Here is a 19,528-nt window from a genome sequence, read left to right as displayed (position 1 = left end):
ACTCCTTTCGCAACAAGGCCCTTTCCTGTTTCTGTGACTGGAAGAACAACGCATATACTGGACTTCTCGTATGTCATCCATGCTCTACATACAGCTACTCTGGCACCTTTTGAGACAGAAAGGTTATAGGATCTTTTATTCCATGCTACAGATGAGTCTCCTATCTCTTCACTTCCCTGCTCCTTGATGGCATTTACAGTACTGCAAGGTAGCGCAAAACAGAAACAACAATGTCTAAAACAAGCTGTGCTACTTTAGGCGATGGGGACGATAAYGAGCAATGGCATGTCAGCTATGACCGGAGCCTGCAGGTCCCGGCTGAGGCATCCTTCAGGCGCTAGGGTTTAGGATGGCCATACTCTGAGATCTCCTCAGGAAAATAACTCAGTGGTGTTGTTCACAGTCTCCTGATAATTGCTGTTTCTCTTTCTCTTCTCCCCATGAGCATCTCCTACTGGTAGGTAATTACTTTCTGCATTCTGCTATAGCTATTTAGATGGACATCCATGGTCTGAGCTGAGCAGACAGCTGCAGTAAAGTGGCTGATTTGCTTTTCCAAGATGTTTTACGCGTATTAGTGGATATGTTGCGACATCACCTTGCCTCAAGGAATGTTGACTCCAGAGAGACTTTGAATTATATTTCTGGTTAGACCAGGTATATGAACTCACTTTTATTTTTTTTCAGCTTCAGACTGAATGACCRTGGGGAGCTAAGGGTGGAAGTGATAATTTTAGAGGAGAAGTGGAGGTTGTTACCTTGATTGATTGCTAATGGGCCTGTTGCTCCCAGAGAGAGGGAAAAACTTGTGGTCTGCACAGATGGTCCAGTTCACAGAATACATTAACAGGTGAAGAAGATACCATGTGTTTGATTTGTGTATTGTATTTTAAAGTGTAGGGCAATCTCATTCACTCTCAAATGAATGTAGAAGTTGCAAAAGAAAAACATAATCTACTACATATTACTTTTGTAGGATACAAAATGTACTAAAAAGTTATAAAATAGTAGTATCAGAACTGTCTAAAACCTTCTTTCTGTGACACTCTCTTATCTTACAGTACTTTGACTAAAGAACAACACAGACATTAAAAGACATGTAACAACATAAACCGAAGGTTAATTTCCTAACAGGYTTTGATATTTTTCTAGTAGACTTTAAGTTGCCTTTCTTCCTCACAGAATTCATACCTGAAGATCATATTGTGTAAAAACCTGTTTTAGGGCATTGCTTGGACAGCAATGTCCATATGATCTTCACTTGTTTTGACAGTTTTCATAGCTTGGCTGGCTAGTTCCTGACTGACAGTGACCACTTAGAAATCAGTGCAAATGGGGTGAGAAATAAATCATTTACACTCTGAGAATGTTCTGTCCTTGCAGACTAAATGCATCCATTACAAGGGAACATTTGACTTGTACAGTGAAAACCAGGGAAGTGTAGCTCATGGATGTTGTAGATATTTATGAGCAGGCAATGATCACAATCCCTTTTACCCTTTGATCTTATAAAACAGCTTAATTGTAGAGCAGAAGACAACAGAAATCTGAATTAGATCAAATATATGTACCTGTTATAAGAATCCTGAACTTAAGGATTCCCATTTAATTAACAGACAGTACATGTTACATCAGTACATATTACATTCGAATGAAGCACTCTTTTCCATTGTAAATTAGTCTGTTTTGAGTTGGATGGAAGTGTAAGAAATAGGATTGCAAGGAGCCTAGAAGTGTATTGTCTTCCTAGTCAAAATACAGGCTCAAAACTTTGGATGAAAATTACAATAATGCAAAATATTTTCTATGGAAAAGTTGCTAAGAATTTGTTTAGTTTTGATTTTCTTTGGTGAGACAAGAGGGAAAGAAGCTTCAGTATTTCTTTAATCTAGAATAATATATAGGATCCACAGGGCTGCTTCAGGGTTTGATAATGGCTTCAGGTGTTTTGATCTCCCCAGACCTTAGATAGCGTGAACGTATTGCAAATGTGCTATTGCTACAGAGCTGTTACTGTTAGTAGCCAATCGTCTCCCCAGAACAAGTGTAATTAAGGTGTACTGCAGTGCAGCTAAGGGACTGCTCTCCGCTGCCTAAAGAAAGTCATTCACCCTCACAGAAGAGAGATCGGCGTTCACAGTTTACTGTGGCCATGAGCAATAACCATCAGCTGACTGATGGCACACTCCTGAATCCTGCCCATTCCCATGAGCAGCCTTTCCTAGATCTGGCTGGCAGTTCAGTTGCCTACTGAGTGCCAAATGGCAGTGTAATTGGAAACATCCTTCCTGATAATTTCCGTAGACCACATCCTCTTTATACCATTACCATTTTACATCTTGGAAAGGTAGCTATAAATGGATATTTATAACATAGGCCCTTCTGAAGGATACTGAAGGAAATGTAGCCTAGAAATCAATCACAATCACTAGATTCATATACTGACAATTTCAATATCTATCTGTAGGTGCACTAAAGCAGAAAACTGTGAAAATTTCCAGAGCAAATGTGGCCTAGGCATGAATTAAGAGACCACTCTAATGATTTCTGGTTCTCATCTCTTTAAGAATTTATAGCTCCTAACCACGCTAGATTGCAGAACACACTCTAAACACATACTTAAGAAACTGATAGCTCTGGTTTAAGGAGTTGATACCTGCTCCACTCTCCCTTATACTCCTTTGGGCTCTCTTCCACTATGCTAACACAAGCAGTTGTATAGCCAAGAGCTATATCCAGCCAAAACCAGATCTTTCTTTTTTTCAGTTATTTTTCAACCAGAAGTATCCCCTGATCTGCTTCGTAGCAGCACTCTGCAAGGCACAACATGGAGGTGGAAATGAGCAACCAAGAGCTTCTGCCACCAAAGTAAGATACAAGTCAAACACCTGCCTCTGCTGCACACCCTTGTACAGTCTTCTGCTATGGTGTAGAGTATAGGAAAAGAGTAAAATGCAATACACTTTACTCATTTTACTGAGAAAACCAGGACCTGGCCCGGTTACAAGGCCAGTTCCAAAGCCCCTGCTGCCACGGAGAATCTCTGAGCTGATTTAGCAGGCTTTGGTCCTAGCCCTGTGGTCCTTAGCCCAGAACCTAGCCCTCGGTTCCTAACAAAAGACTGCTGAGGCCTGATAGAGGAGGCCTGCTCAGATGAAGGTAGTCATACCTGAAACACTACCATGAGCAGTCCAAGGTGCCTGAGGAAGAGGTGACATAGCTCTTAGGGAGACAACATTCATCAAACAAATGGGACTGGCTGTTCTCACTCGTTTCCTGCAAACGTGGTGCCAGAACACTGATTTATTGGTTTGTTGTGTGAAGCTCAAACAATGAGCACAAGAGACACAGTCTTTTTCCATGTGAATTGTTCTAATGACAATCCTTCATAACATGGCTGTTTAGTATAGGAGTTAGAAATGCAGCAGCCTTTTCAARCAGTTCCGATGCGAGATGAGTGATCTTTTTCCTGATACCGTTTTGGAAACATAAACACAGGAGTCATTTTTCTGACATACTCCCAGGCCAACTATAGGTTTGGAAAAGTTCCTCAGAAGTAAGGATGYCTTTTCCATGCTCTTCATTATGCGACTTGCTTTTAGACAAATATCACAGGATAACATATAGCAAGACAGCTGATTATAAATTAAGGAGAAAAGGAAGATTTTATGGAGAGAGTTTAAGAGAAAAAAATAATTTATTGTCTCAGACTGAGTAAGGAAATCGAGTCCCACATGAATGAGCGGGGGGGGAACAAATGAAAAAGTGACTTCTGACCTCAGAATCGTGGAAGGGAACAGACTGAGACTGGAAGGAAAGATCTGGACTGGGTAGGCTATACTGACTGGTATCTTTTATTGTAACTATGACAAAAAATCATAGTCCTCATTAGAGATAAGAAAAGATCTATTATTCTATAAATGCTGTTTCCTAAAGGCAGCTAGTTGCAGAGCGTAAGCTAAAGCCACGGTTTCTTTATTTCACATGTATTATAATGGGTGAGCTACTGTATATTTTAATCCCTTTGATTGCAAGGCTGTATCTGAGTGACAGTGCCCTTTCTTCTAAAGTTAACACATTTTAAGAGACTATGCTGAACTTTGATAGAATGCTGGAAAGTGCTTGCATTGAGATCTCCCTGAATGAATGGAAAAAAATAGTTGTAAAGCAGCAAATACCAAGATCTCTTTTGGAGCTTTTTATCTGAAGTTGTTGACATCAAAGATGTTGATGAATCAGTTTTTCAAACACCCTTTCCTTCCATAGCATGTGATTTATGTAGAAAGTAGGGATATACACAAGAGATTTTTTTTTTTTTCAGACAGCTCATTTATTTAGCATGGTCACTGAGACATGATGTCTTCAGGGTGTTGTTTTTAAAGAAAAGTTAGCCTTCTTAGGATTTAAAATGAGCAAGGTTTCATAGGGTTACAGAATTGGTCAAATGCACAGGCCTCTGATAGGGTCTATGTTGGGTCAGTTGTTTGGAAATGCACTTCCAAAAATCCTAAAATCCTGTTATAGAGTCTGGAAATTTCAGTATTGAGCAATGACCTGCATTTCTGAGGTGCACCTTTACTCTGATAACCCTTCAGGGATGAAATCTGGAAAACGTGTGAAAATTCTCGTTACACATCCTCTCTTTTTAAAAATGACCAAAATCATATTTGACAATTTCTGTGATCTCTACCCCAGAGTAGTGACTCCTCAGTATTGAGGAATTCATAGTATGTTGTCCCTTTTCATTAATATTCACAGTAAATTAAAATTTGACTTCCAGACTATAATCTTTTAGACCCATCTAAAAGAGGAATTGATGTTACGATACTTTCTCATGTTTCTGAAAGCTATTTTTCCTTGCTATTACTATCTAAATGTTGCCAATTCTACTGATGCTTTTCTCCCTAAGTATTATCCCTGTCACAGGTGTATGAGTGGATGAAAAAAAAGAGAAAAGGGAAAAGAAGGAGAGGAAGCCTGTTGTTCCAAGAAGCTCTATGACTTATTTACATTTACTTATTAGCTTCTTTATTCAGTAAAGCACTGGGCACATGGGACTGTACAAAAGAAGGGAAATATTAATTCTGGAACAAGAACTGCAAGAAGGGGGCGATACAACATGATGAGAAGAAGCCTTGTGAGAATGAAACATTACGGTTTAATAGAGGTGCTGCTGGAAGACGCTGGTGCTACTTGCACTCAGACCCTCTCTTTCTTTTACAAGTTTTCACCTGCTACCTCACCCAACATYTTATTAAATTCTTGGTTTAAGGCTCTGACTCAGAGCAGCTTTAATAATCATGACAGGGAAGACAAGCAAGAAAAAAGCTCTGCATTTGTTCCCTTCGCATTTAGCTGCACTGAATGTTTTGTTGGCAGTGTGCGTTTGTACATTATAGAAAGGATAAAGACCAGAAATATAGGAAGAGAAAAACATGAAGATGGCTCTAGTAAAACCCATTCCACTGAGGGGCCTCCCGTGGTGCTACTTGAAAAAAAGAGCTGAGCATATGGCCAGAGCCCAGTAAAGTAAATTAGTTTATTTGTAGCACTTTAAATAGATTGAAGACTGCAAATCTAACATAGCCAGAATTGCTACCCCGTACTGAAACTCTCATACATTTCTGGAAACCATTTGCTAATATTCAGAACTCCCAGTTTACCCAGCTGTAACAGGTAACTTGCTGTAATCGGTCACAAACGTTTGGGCATTCGGCACGGGCTGGCTGTAAGATGAGATTCCTTCTGTTGCCAAGACAACTCAAGAGATGCTAATGGTGCAAATGTATTTGGCAGTCCTGTTCTACAGCACACTGTGGATATTAATAGGGGGGCGTTCAGGCATTCATAAAACATTTAAAATTTTTATTTTTACCATTTTTTAAAATAGCATAATATACACTTAGGTATAAAATGAACATTGCCATCCATGGAAAATTAATAGTACTGTAAAACAAAGAAAATGATAGTAATAAAAATAAGTGCACAGTTCAAGTGAAGGCTGGAGTATGGGCCAGAGTCTCTCAGGATGGCAAGAAAGTATTTTGTCTTCATGCTTTTTCTTTGCTTGGATTATGAATTATTGGGACACTTATTTTGCTATGAAACATTAGGATTTTCCTAACACAGATGTTTCCTCACCAAGGAATATCTTGGAATTATTAGACCACTGAAGAGAGGGTAGAAAATAAATGTTGGTAGTGATTACAGCCACTTGCAAAATCAGAACCAGCAGCTCGTGGTTTCTTGTATGTGCACAGCACGGTAAGCAGTGCAGTTGCACAAATGCTTTTAAGATTTCAAGTGCCAAAGTCCACTTCTCTTGTTTACCACACTCAAAACAAGCTGGCAAAGACACAGCAGCATTGCATCTTCAGCAGTGAATTAAAGAAACACATTCTAAAAAAGAACAGGTAAGTCACACTGGATTGATAACACCCAGTGCACTATATTACTTTCTTACTGTAAAAAAAGTGAAAGTTGAAATACATTGTAGGATCTTAATAGAAAATGAAATGTAACATGTTTTTTTTGAAAGGCAATTTAAAATAAAATGTTAATAGCAAGCAAGGTCTACAGATGCATTAAAGAAAGCATGTTTTTTTAACTGCACTTCTTTTAAAACAAGCTTTCAGCTGCTGACAGATGCTATGGCTAGAAACATGTGAAGGAGAATGGCTCTGTCCATACGTATTTCTTATTGTTACAGGCGAGTATGTTTTCAGTAGCTAGGTAACCAGAAACACTTTTTAGTTTAGCAAGTTAGCCTTTGAACACTTTCTTTCTTTTTAAGTAGAGAGAAGGTAGGAAAGAAGAAATTGGGTTAATAGACGGCAATGCCAGAGACACATGTATGACTTTTCACTGGTGAATGCAGTGCTGCAATAAAGTTACATTGTTTCCTGGCTCCTGATGCCATTAAAACTCTCTTTATTCAGTGGTTCACTCAGTTTGAAAGTCTGCTTGGCAAAGCCCTTTGCTGAGATTTTCAAAGGCAACAAGTAGATTCAGCTGCTTGTTTAGTCATTGAAGTTTACAGGAAGATGCAACTAGATTCTCAGTTTGACCTTGAAAAATGAAATGCTTTGAAGTGTAGGATTTKTTTCAGATCAGCTAAATAAAAACTGTGTACACTGGGCTTTAATTTGGTATTGTCTGGAGCTCTTTTATCTTGCCARATTTCCAAAGAACATTTATTTTCAAATCTCTGGAGGAAAATAATTCATTTACTATTCCAAACACCTCGAAAAGGCAACAGAATATAATATTGTGTTTCTGACGCTAACATTAAAGGGTGGAATAATTATGATTCTCTTCAAAAAGGGCAGAGAAGTTTTTTCAGCTGTCAGTGGGAATCAGGATAACTCTGACACATTTGCCCTTGAACTTCTAAATGTTTTTGAGAGATGAAGTTCCAAGTGATTCCAGAGAGCTCTAAGTTTTGTGCCAGGAAGGGAAGATGTTCATAGCAAGAATGTAAACAGCTGTGGTGAGATTTTAATGAGGTATACTTATATGTGTAGTCATTGTTTCATGCAATACCTTTTAATCATGTTCTAATAATGACATCAATATACATTTGAACAACATCTCTGAATATTAAGTATTTTATATTTCACCTTTATAAGCTGCAAAGATAATCAGTGTCCTCTCAGTACTTCTGAGTGCTAATTTAGCACCGTTAATGACACCAACAAATATCTACCTTATCAATAACATTAGACATCAACAGAAGCATTGCTTTGGAAATAAATCATTTCAAGTATACAACTGCCTTTAAAGAAGTTCCCATGTAAATCAGTCCATCCTGATAAAGAAAAAAGGATTCAATTCCCATAGAAACTGGATATCAAATTCACAGGCTAATTTTAACAGTGCATATTGCCGTTCTTTTTCCCCACTGAGATTTCAGCTTTGTGCGGGTGCTTCGGCACCGTGCGTGAGGCGCCGACGTGTGTGCTGCCCAGATGCGGGGCAGATGTTGTCAGGAGAGCTTTTACCACRGGGACGCAGGCCTTGTCTCTCCAGGCACGCTTCCCAGGACCACGTCAGCGCATGGCGTGCGGAGCCCCCGCCCCAGGGCTGGAAAGCGGCGCCAGGCAGCGGAGGAGGGCAGGAGCAGGGCTGCCTGCGCGCCGCGCCGGTGGCCTGACGCCGGCCCCCACGCAGGGAGGCCCCTGCCAGCGGCTCCCGAGGGGGCCGCGGCCGCTCCGCCCGCAGCAGGGCGACTGCGGCCCAAGGGGCCGGGCGAAGGCGGCCGCAAAGCCGCGAGAGCGGCGGCCTGCCCGCGACGCCCCGCGCGGGGCGCTCGGCCGCGGGGCTGCGGAGGCTGTTCGCGCAAAGCGCGACAGAAGCGGCCGCCACTCTCGCTGCCGTGCCCTGAGGCAAAAGGCTCTGTAGCGTCCACCCCGCCGACCTGTTTCCTTTCCAGCCCCTTCCCCCGCACCAGGCACGCGTGACGGGCCCAGGTGCCTGATGACCAATAACATGAAACATGGATAACCTTTCGTGCTTTTCCAGACTAACTCCGGAGGCCTCGCAGCCTCTCTGTGAAGGATCGCCACTGTTCTGAAATATTTTCGGTTCATATATCATTTATTGCCAGACGGGTTTAGAGGAGTTCCTCTTATGTCGTATTAAGGAGTCTGCACATTTCCTCTTTTTTTTTTTTTTTTGGTATTTATGTGCTTAGTTAAAAAGCAGAACTACTGAAGATGGGAATCTTTGCCCTACTTCCTTATCTCATAATGTGCTCTACAAAATACACTCTGCAAGTTTTACTGATTATTTTCTTTGACCTGTGGAGCAGCCTGATAAAATTCTCTGCATTCTGCCTTGGACCCAGAAATCTGCCGTAGAAACACCACGACCTGAAAGAAATACTTTCTTTCAAACTTCTGGTTGAATGTGAAAATAAAATTCTGTCTGGTTCCTTTGGGGCGCAGGCGAAACAGGCAGTGTGCTTGTGCAGAGCTGTATCGCCACAGGAACGATGCTTTTGCAGTCCATTTTCTAAGCAGCGTACAGGTCATCAGTGACGAATAACAAACCGCGACAGATAAACACAACAGGAAATCCAGCACGTCATTTTTCACTGGGCTCATGTCCATTGCTAAAATCTTGGCATGGTCCACTACCATTAAATTACATAAAAGACAGCTCAACTGTTTGAGGAAAAGATGGGTCAAATCCGAAAGAGGCCTAGAAGAAAGCTTTGACAACCACTACGTATGACGTCTTCCACACAGCTGTGAGACGTTGTGGATGATGCTCTGCTGCTTGGCCTCTGCTAAGTCTTGTCTTCCATCATTACTGTGCTAATCTGGGGGCAAATAATGATGTTGTAATCTGATTTATTATCAGTAATAGAGAATCAGTGACTAAAGAAAGGGTTCACACATGCAAATTTACCACTATTAGAAGCAGGCAGTGAAACCTATATAAGAATGATAACTATAAAACAATAAATCATACAACTCTCTTATTTTAGGAAACAGAGATCTTCTGTTGCTTCTATCTTGGACTAAACTGAAGTGCTGAAGAAGGCTGGAATGGTCCACTGAAACCCTCTATTTACACCAGTCACTGTTCTTTCTGTTCAGCACTGGATTTTACAATTCATGTTTTTCCTTATAGCTTAGTGGTTCTGTAGCAGAACTTTCTAAGGATGGCAGATTAATATATTACTAGATTAATATACCATTTCAATGTAATTTCTTGTACATATATGCTCAGAAGCACTAGTGAGCAGCAAAATCAAACTGGTTCTAAGTTCTTTAGAACCTCCTCAGAGAACAGAGGTCAGGCTATAAACTGAATTTCTAATGTGCTTATTGCTACAAGATGCAAAAGTTCCAGCTTCATATTCATCAGCCACTGACAGTGCAAGGGCGAGGGAAGGAAGCAGAGAAGTCAGCCTGTAAGAGCTTGCCACTAGCAGCAGAAACTTGTCATCTGATGTCGTGGCTGGCAAGAAGTAATTTAAATGGCAATTAGTATCATCTCAGCATTTACAAGTCAAGCCTACGGGCCATCAGTACATGGATTTCTCCTTTGCTGAAATCAAGGTGAGGACACGACTGTCCTTCCATAACAACTCCATTCCCACCCCAGCACCACTCCCAAGCAGGCGCTTCTTTCCCTTTCCCTTTCTCTTTCCCCTTCCTGAATGGGAAATGCAGAGGGAGGGGATGGACGGTGAGGGACGAGCTGGAGGAGGGAGCAGTCCACAGCTGGACTACTTGGCTCAGTTGTACCTGTCACATTATAGCGACAGGGCCTTTGACATGAAGCCTTTGGCCAGCTAGCAGAGCTTTACCGGGGAGGGGAATGCTGTGTTACTGTTTGGTAAGAAAAAATATTGGTCTCATTGTCTTGCAGCTTCTTCTGCTTTTTGCAGCTGTAAAAAAAAAAAAAAAGAAAAAGAAAGAAAAAGAAGAAAAGCAGAAAAAGAAAAAGGTGTTTCTCTGCACACTTTCATTTCTCTATTGTATCAGGTCTGCTGCACATAGGAAGAGGCTGTTGCACAACTCCAAAGCTATTCTCAACAGTAAAGCTTTCTTTTTCATTTAATTGCACAAAAAAAGGAAAACGCCAAGAAAGTTTTTGCTTTCTATAGAAAATAAAATAGTTTGATCTATATATACTTTATATATATTATCTATTATTACCTATTATCAGTAATTGGTTTCTAATTGAAAACTCCCTTTTTCTGACACATTTTTCCATTATATCATCACTAAGGCCTTCTTTTTTGGTTCTTTGTATTTTGTACCTTACTGGGCAAACCAATCTGAACCCTGGCAGTGCTCTGGCACTGCCAGGGATCCTGTAGATCCTGCATGGCATTTAAGCCCCAGTGATGAATGTGGAATACTCCTGCTAGGCGTATATCTAAATCTGGGGGCAGGATCTCCCAGTCCGTCACAGCAGCGATTTCTGCCATGTTTCCACGCTGCTCTCCTGAAGCCCGTGGGGCAGGAGGAGGGCGAGTGCAGGGAAGGCCCTGAAGCGGCCCTGCCAAACCGCACCGGCCTCGGGGCTGCTCTCACTCGCACCAGCAGCTCTGGGGGGAGTTCATCAGCCAGCGTCGCCAGAAGTCGCCGCGCTCTGCACCTGCCTCCTCTCTGTTTGTGCAGTCCCGTGTGTGCATGCAGCCACGACAGGAGGGAGAAGCGTAGGGCTGGGGAGAAAACCCCACGGGCCTCATTCAGACCTCGAGCTCTTAAGGACATACTGCAGAGGAAATGTTATCGCTAAAACTCCTCCTCACTCTCTTTCCCCAGTTAGTAACCTTSGTGGCACAGGTCAACCTAGTGCAGTACAGTATGGACAACATCATTTTTTGTAATCTCTTYTGGCAGGAGTAATATTTAAAAATGCATCAAGGATCAGCAGGAGCTGGCTGTGCCATTAACTGTGCCTTGAACTCCAACCATTAAAAAAGAAACGGAAAACACTTCCAAAATGTATGCCGTGCTCAGTGTTTTTCTTATTGAATGACTGTGAAATTGTTTTACGTCATTTTGCTAAAAACGAGCGGGGAGGGTGAACATAAAGGTATTTGAACATCCTTTGTTATTTAACCCGCCCAGAAGAGCCAAGGAGCTCACAGTAGCAAAGACTTAGTGGTCGTCTTAGTGGCTAGGTTTCACCGGAGAAACCTGGCAACGGTGGCTGTCAGCCGGGACACTGCCGTGCGAGGCAGGGCCCTGTGCCGCCCGGTACCGCTCCGGCGCCGCCTGCCTCGGAGCGGGGAAATCAGTGACCCAGAGAGCGCAGCCAAGAGCAGCGGGCTGGGCACTGCGTAAATGTAACTACGTTATCCACCGCTGGCTGAAAATTAGTATAATCTACTATGGGACGCATTTCTGTGCATGCAATATACACAGCTAATTACATTGAGCTATAGTCACCTACTGCTAATTTCAACATGATATTGTGAACGAAGCTGCATAGTGTGTTAACACTGGCTTAAGGTACTCAGAAGCAATTATTTCCTTGGGAATCAATAAGAAGTGGAAGCATTGACTCTAGCAATATAAAAACCCCAGCAATCTTTCTTCGATGCTTTAAGCTAGAGGTCTGTACAGATCTCCCCAACATCAGCTACATATTAGTGCTCTAATTGTCGCAGTAGTACCTGTGCCGTTTGTGTATTTTATAGGTGCTATTTATTTCTTTGGTAACTGGGAGAAAATGAATCCCTCAGTTACATTCTGATATGTTAACCAGCAGGTATTGTTCAAGCATATTATTCCTCTAGACACCTTTTTTAAAGTAGCAGTATAATAGGATATTGACTGTATATGAATTGAGGGAAAGAATAAAGGCTGCTTATGATCAAATCATTGAACTCTGCTGAATCAAGTTTTGATCAATAATGTATTAATTTAGATCCTTGAGCAGAAACTGTTTTCTTTCTTTTTTCCTCCCACACTTTGTCTTTCTTTCTCTTTTCTTTTCTTTCTTTTATCTATTACCTCTCAGCATTTCAAAGGGACTCCATCGTGGTCCTATGCAATGAAATGGAGGCAGTGAAACTGTGAAAGGTTACTGAATTGTAACTTTCATATAAAATGTGTTATTGTGTTGCAGTGAAAAGATTTTTAGTTATTGCAGGATACTGGAGAATTGTGTGTGAACTTTGGAGCATTCACCCTCTTATTATCAAACTAACAGCAAACACTATCTTTTCATCCGCTGCCTTCTGCCTCGGCTGACATCTCTCCCGTCTCAGTCAAGCTGTATGATTCTCAGCTCTAGGTGCCCTCGCAGAAATGCTCTGTAGCCTTCCCAGCTATATATTTTTGGATTATTGGAGTCTCAAAAATAATCTAGTGGAAGCAAATAAAATGGAAGGGACTATATWACATACCATTTTACACATAACTATGTAGTTAGTTGTTATGGAAATTAACATACCTAATGCCTAAAAATATTATTTTTCCTTTTTTTTTCATGGAAGAAAGGGGAATCTTAGAGCTCATGTACTTCACTGTGATTTAAGGAATCCTGGACCCTGAATGCCATAAACTGTGTGTGTGTGGCTGTGTACAAGTCATTTGGGTTGCCAATTAAGAAAGCCCTGGAGAACATGCTCAGTCTTAAAAATATGTTGTTGTTCATTCAAAAGGGGTAACATGTGCTTGTTATTAAACTAGTGCCTTTATACTTTGTGACCAGGAAGGGGGCTCTTTCTATGCTTACAGTTGGTTACATAGCTCCACTTCAGGAGTGCATACTATCTATCAGGGTTTTTTCCACCGGAAATGAGGAAATGGGAATAATTCCCTGATCTGTCTTTCCAGTTTGAACTGAAATCTATCTAAAGTTTATAATGTGTTACTATATAACTAAAATGTCATCTAATGTGAGGCAGCCTGGTGCCACTGTAATACAAGTAATAAACAGCTATAGTTCATAATACAACCTAATTGTTTTTTTTTTCTTTTGCAAATATAGTCTGTGGCAAGGCCTTACATTAAGGTTCAAAAACAAAGAAAAATGCATCATGGTTCATACATTTTCATAATTACTCTCACGATGAACTGCAAACATGTCCCAATTTATATGATCAAGTGAAATGAATCTCTTTAAAAACTGTGATCTGCAATTACTGGAGACAAATCTGTAGTACATTCACTATGCATATTTTCACTTGCCATGAAAGAGATTTCTTGAATGCATTTTAACCCACGTTAATCATTTTGCACAGAATGAGTAACTGTTAGAACAAAAGTGGAGAGGTAGGAAGGATTCTATTCACATAGCATAAGTGTATTTTTAATTAATAGAAACAGAAACAAAATATTATATTCCTGTAAATACACTTATGGGTGTGGTTCACTGAAGCTAATGGGTCTATCTGCATGCCATCACACAGATTAGGAATGAATTTATGCATAAACATCCATATGTGAAAGTATCCTGATCTGGTAGTACTTTATCCTATTTCTGTAAAATAGTTTCCTATCTCTACGTGCAAGAATGAGTCATATCGAAGGCAAGGAGAGACACTTGAAATACTTTGCTGTTCTGTTGCTGTCAGAAATACATTCTACAATTCTAAATACACCCTGCAATACCTTTGGTTGGATTTTATCCAACATTATGCCACCCGCATGCTGGGCATGGCATTCTTCAGCCAGCACAGAACCCCATTTGTCTATATTCAGGCTAAGGTGAAAGCAATTAGTACAGTTTAATTCCAGCGCCAGAAGTTGAGACAAGGTGTGCCTTGCCATATCCCAGCACTGCTGGGAATTCACACACGGAGAGCTGTGTTCAGYTGTGTGTGTTTGGTGAAGATGGGAGTGAGACAAAACCTAAGCACTGACATGACACTAGAACTTTGATTCCACATATACAATTCCACCTTTAAAAATAAAACACTACTCTTTGATGAATATGAAATATTCAGGTCGGAGGAACTGAAAGGGGAGAGGGAAGGGAATTCCTAATCTGAATGATGAGAAAATTATTTCTCCTGCCCTGGACTACTGATGAAAGCTGTCCTGGGATCTACCCCTTCTAATATTAGATGTCTACAGCGCAGCTTGTCATCCCAGACTCTTCTTATRCTTAATGGCACTTCTATGGAGTGATTCATGTGACCTGATTTCTACAGCTCCATTAGGATGATACATATCATGACCTAGATGGCCTACTTCTCTCCACATAGGAAAAAGTCTGGATGAATGTTTCAGTATAAGCATTGTAGATGTCATGCTTGGTCAGATGAACCAAATTTCTTTCTGCGGAAGAGTGGTTATTATTTTCCCTACATCTTGAGAGAAAAAGACTCACAAAAAGAACAGGACCTCTGGAGAGTAAATCACAATCACCTTAGAGCACAACAATTTAGAGAGGTCTGTGTGGGTTGTTTATAAATGTTTTCAAATGCTTCTACTAACTTACAACAGGGTCAGTGTTGTTGTCTTTGCGATCATGCCTCATGCTAAGATCAATTCACTCCTGCTTTACCCTGCTGTGCACTTTACCCCAGGCTGTACGTAAGCTGATGCCTGGGGGCCCTGAAGTTTCCTCCTGGTGCGAGGCTGGAGGTGGGCAGCGGGCCTGCCGGCAGGGCTCCTGCAAGCACACAAGTCAGCTGCATCGGGCTGTGCCTTCTCCTGTCCTCAACAGCACACAATTCACATGCTAGATACAAGCCACAGATTAGATTAACTGGTCTGGTTAATCTAGCTCACTACTGGTAAAACTCAATGCTGATTGTATGTTGCAAGTAGGTAGGAAAAAAAGTGAAAACCTTTTGTTTCATCTGGATGATTAGTAAATAAGAGGCAGTTTCTAAAACTTGACAGTGACTCTATCTTATACAGTGGCAGGGCTGAGCAAAGAGGTAACTCAGGAGTTCTCCTATCATGCTAATGCTCATACAAAGATATCCCATTTACTYCATTGCTATTGCTTCTGTGCAATATGGATGGCAATACTGAACACAAGAGCAAGAGGCAAGAGAAGTTCAGAACATGAGAAAAATAGCGAAAAAATTAAGAACATTTCATTATATTTTCTTCTTTTCTGATTGATGTAAATCTACACGYTCTTAAGGTGAAAGTAGGGGAACAGCCATTGCAAAAACATAATAAAAGAAGAGTTTTTATGTGAGGTTAACCAGCAGAAAGGCAAAAGTCATCAGAACAAAACAAACCCCAAAAGCCAACATGTGCTATTGGTTCAAAACACCACCAAAACAGTCATTTGTTAAATTGACTTAGACACCCCCAACCCCCACCCCCATCCCCACTTTCCAAAGAGAAAAGCGGACACTGTACTGTCACTGTGGAAAGCGAGGGAAACGTGCCTTCGGTACTTCACAGTATGGTACATGATCCACACCAGGAAGCTGACTTACAGACACATGTTTTTTCTTCTAAAACCAGTGTTCTAATGGAACACWCTTAATTTGACTTTCTCTAGCTCCTGGAGGTGGGGGATTTATTGAAAAACAAGGTGTTCTTAAATAAATATTGCTATTTTAAGCAATACACGAAGGCATTATTTAAAAAGTTTTGACCCAGCAAAATCTAATTCCTGCCATCTTAATCTACTTCTTAGAGTGTCCATAAAAAAAGATCTATGCTGCTGAAATACAGATTGATTAATATACAGACAGGATCTGTGATGTTTGTAATAACCATGAACTATTCAAATCCATTAATTCACAGGATCGGATCCCTGATGCAGTAAGGGACTTAAGCACATGAGTTAAAAAAAGCAACAAGCCTAATGACTTTCTAAATACGGCAGCTGAAATGAAGCCTTATCTAAAAAGCGCACTAGAGAGGAAGAGAGAATTAGAGGCAAATGAAATTGGGGGAACTAGGAAATCTAAGCCCCAGTTTGTAAACCATTCACAAATGTAATACTAGATGTACTAAATACTAAATGTAATACTAGGCTGTGAGACGTTTTACCCTGATATTTCACGGTCACTTCAAAAACTAGACCCAAGATTTTGAAAGCCAACAATGGCTAAATTCATACCTGTTCATTCATCCTCAGGACAGTCTCATTTCTGACTCATTGTGTCAAACAGATGGGGGGGKTTTGTTAGTCTTGACCATCCAAAGAGCAGAAGTTAAGGCTAAATGACCACACAAGAGGTCTATAAAATAGAACAAAAAGGAAGTATGGGCAGGCAAAAGCTAGGTAAATTGCCAAGGTATTTTCTCTTGAAATAAYATTGGCCTGAATCCCCAGCTTCAGAGCTTGAAGTAGCTCTGCTGCCTTGAGTAGCTGTTATTTCACACCTTCAGACATAATCCGGAAAATTGAGTTATTTTCATTTTTCCATTTCCTTTAAATAATTGCAGTCAGAGAGAAGACATGAATATGCTACTGGTGTGGGAGATTTGACAGAGATTATATATTCCCAGTGGAGAACATAGCAATTCATTTATTCACAATGCAACCTATCATTATAAGTCAAGAGCTCTTAGAAAAAACAGAGTTCTGAAATAAAATGTCATTTTTTTTCCTTTAAAAGTAGAAACTAGCCACTCTTCTTTTCCTATAGATGATCTGGATTCATTTACACAAGCTTTATATTAAATAATGTGCTTTTAATGAAGACAGTGCTTGGTAGGACTACTGTTAACTCATTTTGCTAGTGCCCCAGGCAAAGTTGGCTCTGTCTCCATTGTTAAAAAAAAAATTCTATTTCCTGAGACAAGGAAATGGCATATTTTATTTTACCCACAATGATTCTATATATAGAGAATAATTTGTAGGGTGCTCTATGTTTAAAAATGTACTTAGTTCTTTCCTAAGAGGGGAAAAGTGGACCAATGACTACAATACTAATTTAAGGCTTTAAGAGACCTACATTCAGTTTGCTAATCTGCTACTGACTTCTTCTGTTTTACTTATATCTTGATCAACAAATGGGATTGCTGCCCCAAGCACGACAGAGGTATAATTTAGGTACTGAAATTCAGAACCTAATCCCCAAAACTCTGGCCTAATCYCTGGTCTGGAGGAAATCCATGTCATTCTCTAAGAAGAAATATTGGGTAAACGTCATTTTCAGACACTTTTCACTCATCTCTAAGGCTTRAGTCAAATGATAAATATCCACAAACTAGTAAAGATCATAAAGCAAGTCCTGGAAACTGCCAGACTTTTCAGAAGACTTTCATTGGGAGGTCTAGTAATGTTTTAAAAGCAAWCAGGTTAGAAGATAATTAGCTATTCTTTGTACTTTGATAAAATTTTAAGGTTTATTTTTTTACACCTCTTACTAACATAATTATTACTTCTCATTAATTAGTACTGTACTTTAAATCCTACTTTTTATATTTTAGTGATTAATCAGGTTTTTGCATTAATTTTATTTACTGTAGCTGAAGCACTTTTGAAAAGAGTTTGGTTTGGTTTTGCTTGGCTGTGTGTTACCRTTATTAGAGATCTTCAATACATCTCTATTTTGTGCATCAGAAAYGTTACTGTTCTTAAAAATTACCTTATAAATGTTCAGCATTGTCTTCAAGTGCTGAGTACTCAGGAGGCTGGATTTACTTCTCCAAGTTCATTATTATGAGACATAGGAGATCACAATTAGAACTTCAGGCTAACATGTCATTAAAATAGTACTGCCTAACTGTTCCAGCAAATACCATTGGTGTTGTCTTAGATTGTGAATGGGCAGTATCTCAGTTCAATGGGCTCCTCATAAACCAGTCAGAAATTTAACTTTTCTTCCACATTTTTAAAGTAAATTTAAGCTTCTGGTTCCATGAAGTCAAGTCTTTTTCCTTTCCAAAAGGACTTCTAAAGCTTAAACTGAACAAGACTCATTTTTGTAAAATCAATCATCAGCCAATCAAATGTGGGGAAAATCTATGCTGAATAAAGAAAATCCAAAATTGCCAGGAATTTTTAGCATTTTTCCATGCACTGAGTTTAAGCTTGTGGAAGGAGGGAGTCTAACCATCAGGATTTACAATGAAATGTGGTGCAAAGTTACAAAAACGCTCAGCATTAGACAGGTCTCAGCATTAGACAGGTCTCCGGGGTGAGCGGCTTGCTGTGAGGAATACAAGACCCACAAGACAGCACTAGGATGCAGCTGGAATTACTTCTCAGTAGTTCAAAGTGGTGTACAATTTCTGTGAACGCTCCCTGTCCTCGCTCAGTACCTTCTGCTTACGGGAGTCATGGGAGCTCCGGGCACCAGGGACACGCAGGGCCTGCGCACCTGTACCTCAGCACAGGAAAGGCCAGCTGGAGACTGCGTCCGCTCCGAGGGCCTGGCTGGGCCATTTACTCTCTCTATTTCCCAAGGACAAGAGGGCTCCAAACATGACACTTCCAAAAGAAAGCTATAGGCATCTGGGGAATTGTTTTCTTTACTTTGATTTTGAAATAAGACATAGTATCCTAATTCAGTTAGGTGATTTTGAATACCCAATTAATATTTTTTGTTTTCCAGAGAATTTTAGTAACGAAGAACAATGTATACTGAACCAGACATCCATTTTCTCTTGGCTGCAGTTCAGAAGCATAATTCTTCATATAAAGTATTTTTTCATTTTTTTCACTGTGAATTTTTTAAGGATTCCTTTCACCATACATAGAGACAAGGAAAGCAAACGACYCTGACAACAACCAGCATATGGAGGTTAATCTCTCTTAAATGAAACATAAGGCCAAACCTTTCTTGTTAACTGGAAGATACTATTGCCGCAGCTTTGCTTATTTTCAACCTTAAATCCAGGTTTTCACTTAATTGCTTTAGCATACATATGTGGAAGACACCTGTCCTCACTAAATCATTAGCATACCTGTTGTTACATTTCATACGCTTACCTATTGTTGTACTCTTCGGTCCTTTAGAGCTGATAAGGTTTCAAGCAAATTCCTATGTAAGATCTTGTACTGCAAGGTCCAAAGAGGGTTTTTGCATTTTTCCTAGGATTAGCTCCTATGGCTTTTGTGTAATGCTCTTACCAACTTTACATTCCCAAATAATCCTAAAGCCCATGTTGGGATTCCTTTGCCT

Source organism: Apteryx rowi, unplaced genomic scaffold, assembly GCF_003343035.1.
Source record: "Apteryx rowi isolate R43461 unplaced genomic scaffold, aptRow1 scaffold_92, whole genome shotgun sequence".
Taxonomy (NCBI): Eukaryota; Metazoa; Chordata; class Aves; order Apterygiformes; family Apterygidae; genus Apteryx; species Apteryx rowi.
This window is presented reverse-complemented; position numbering follows the sequence as displayed.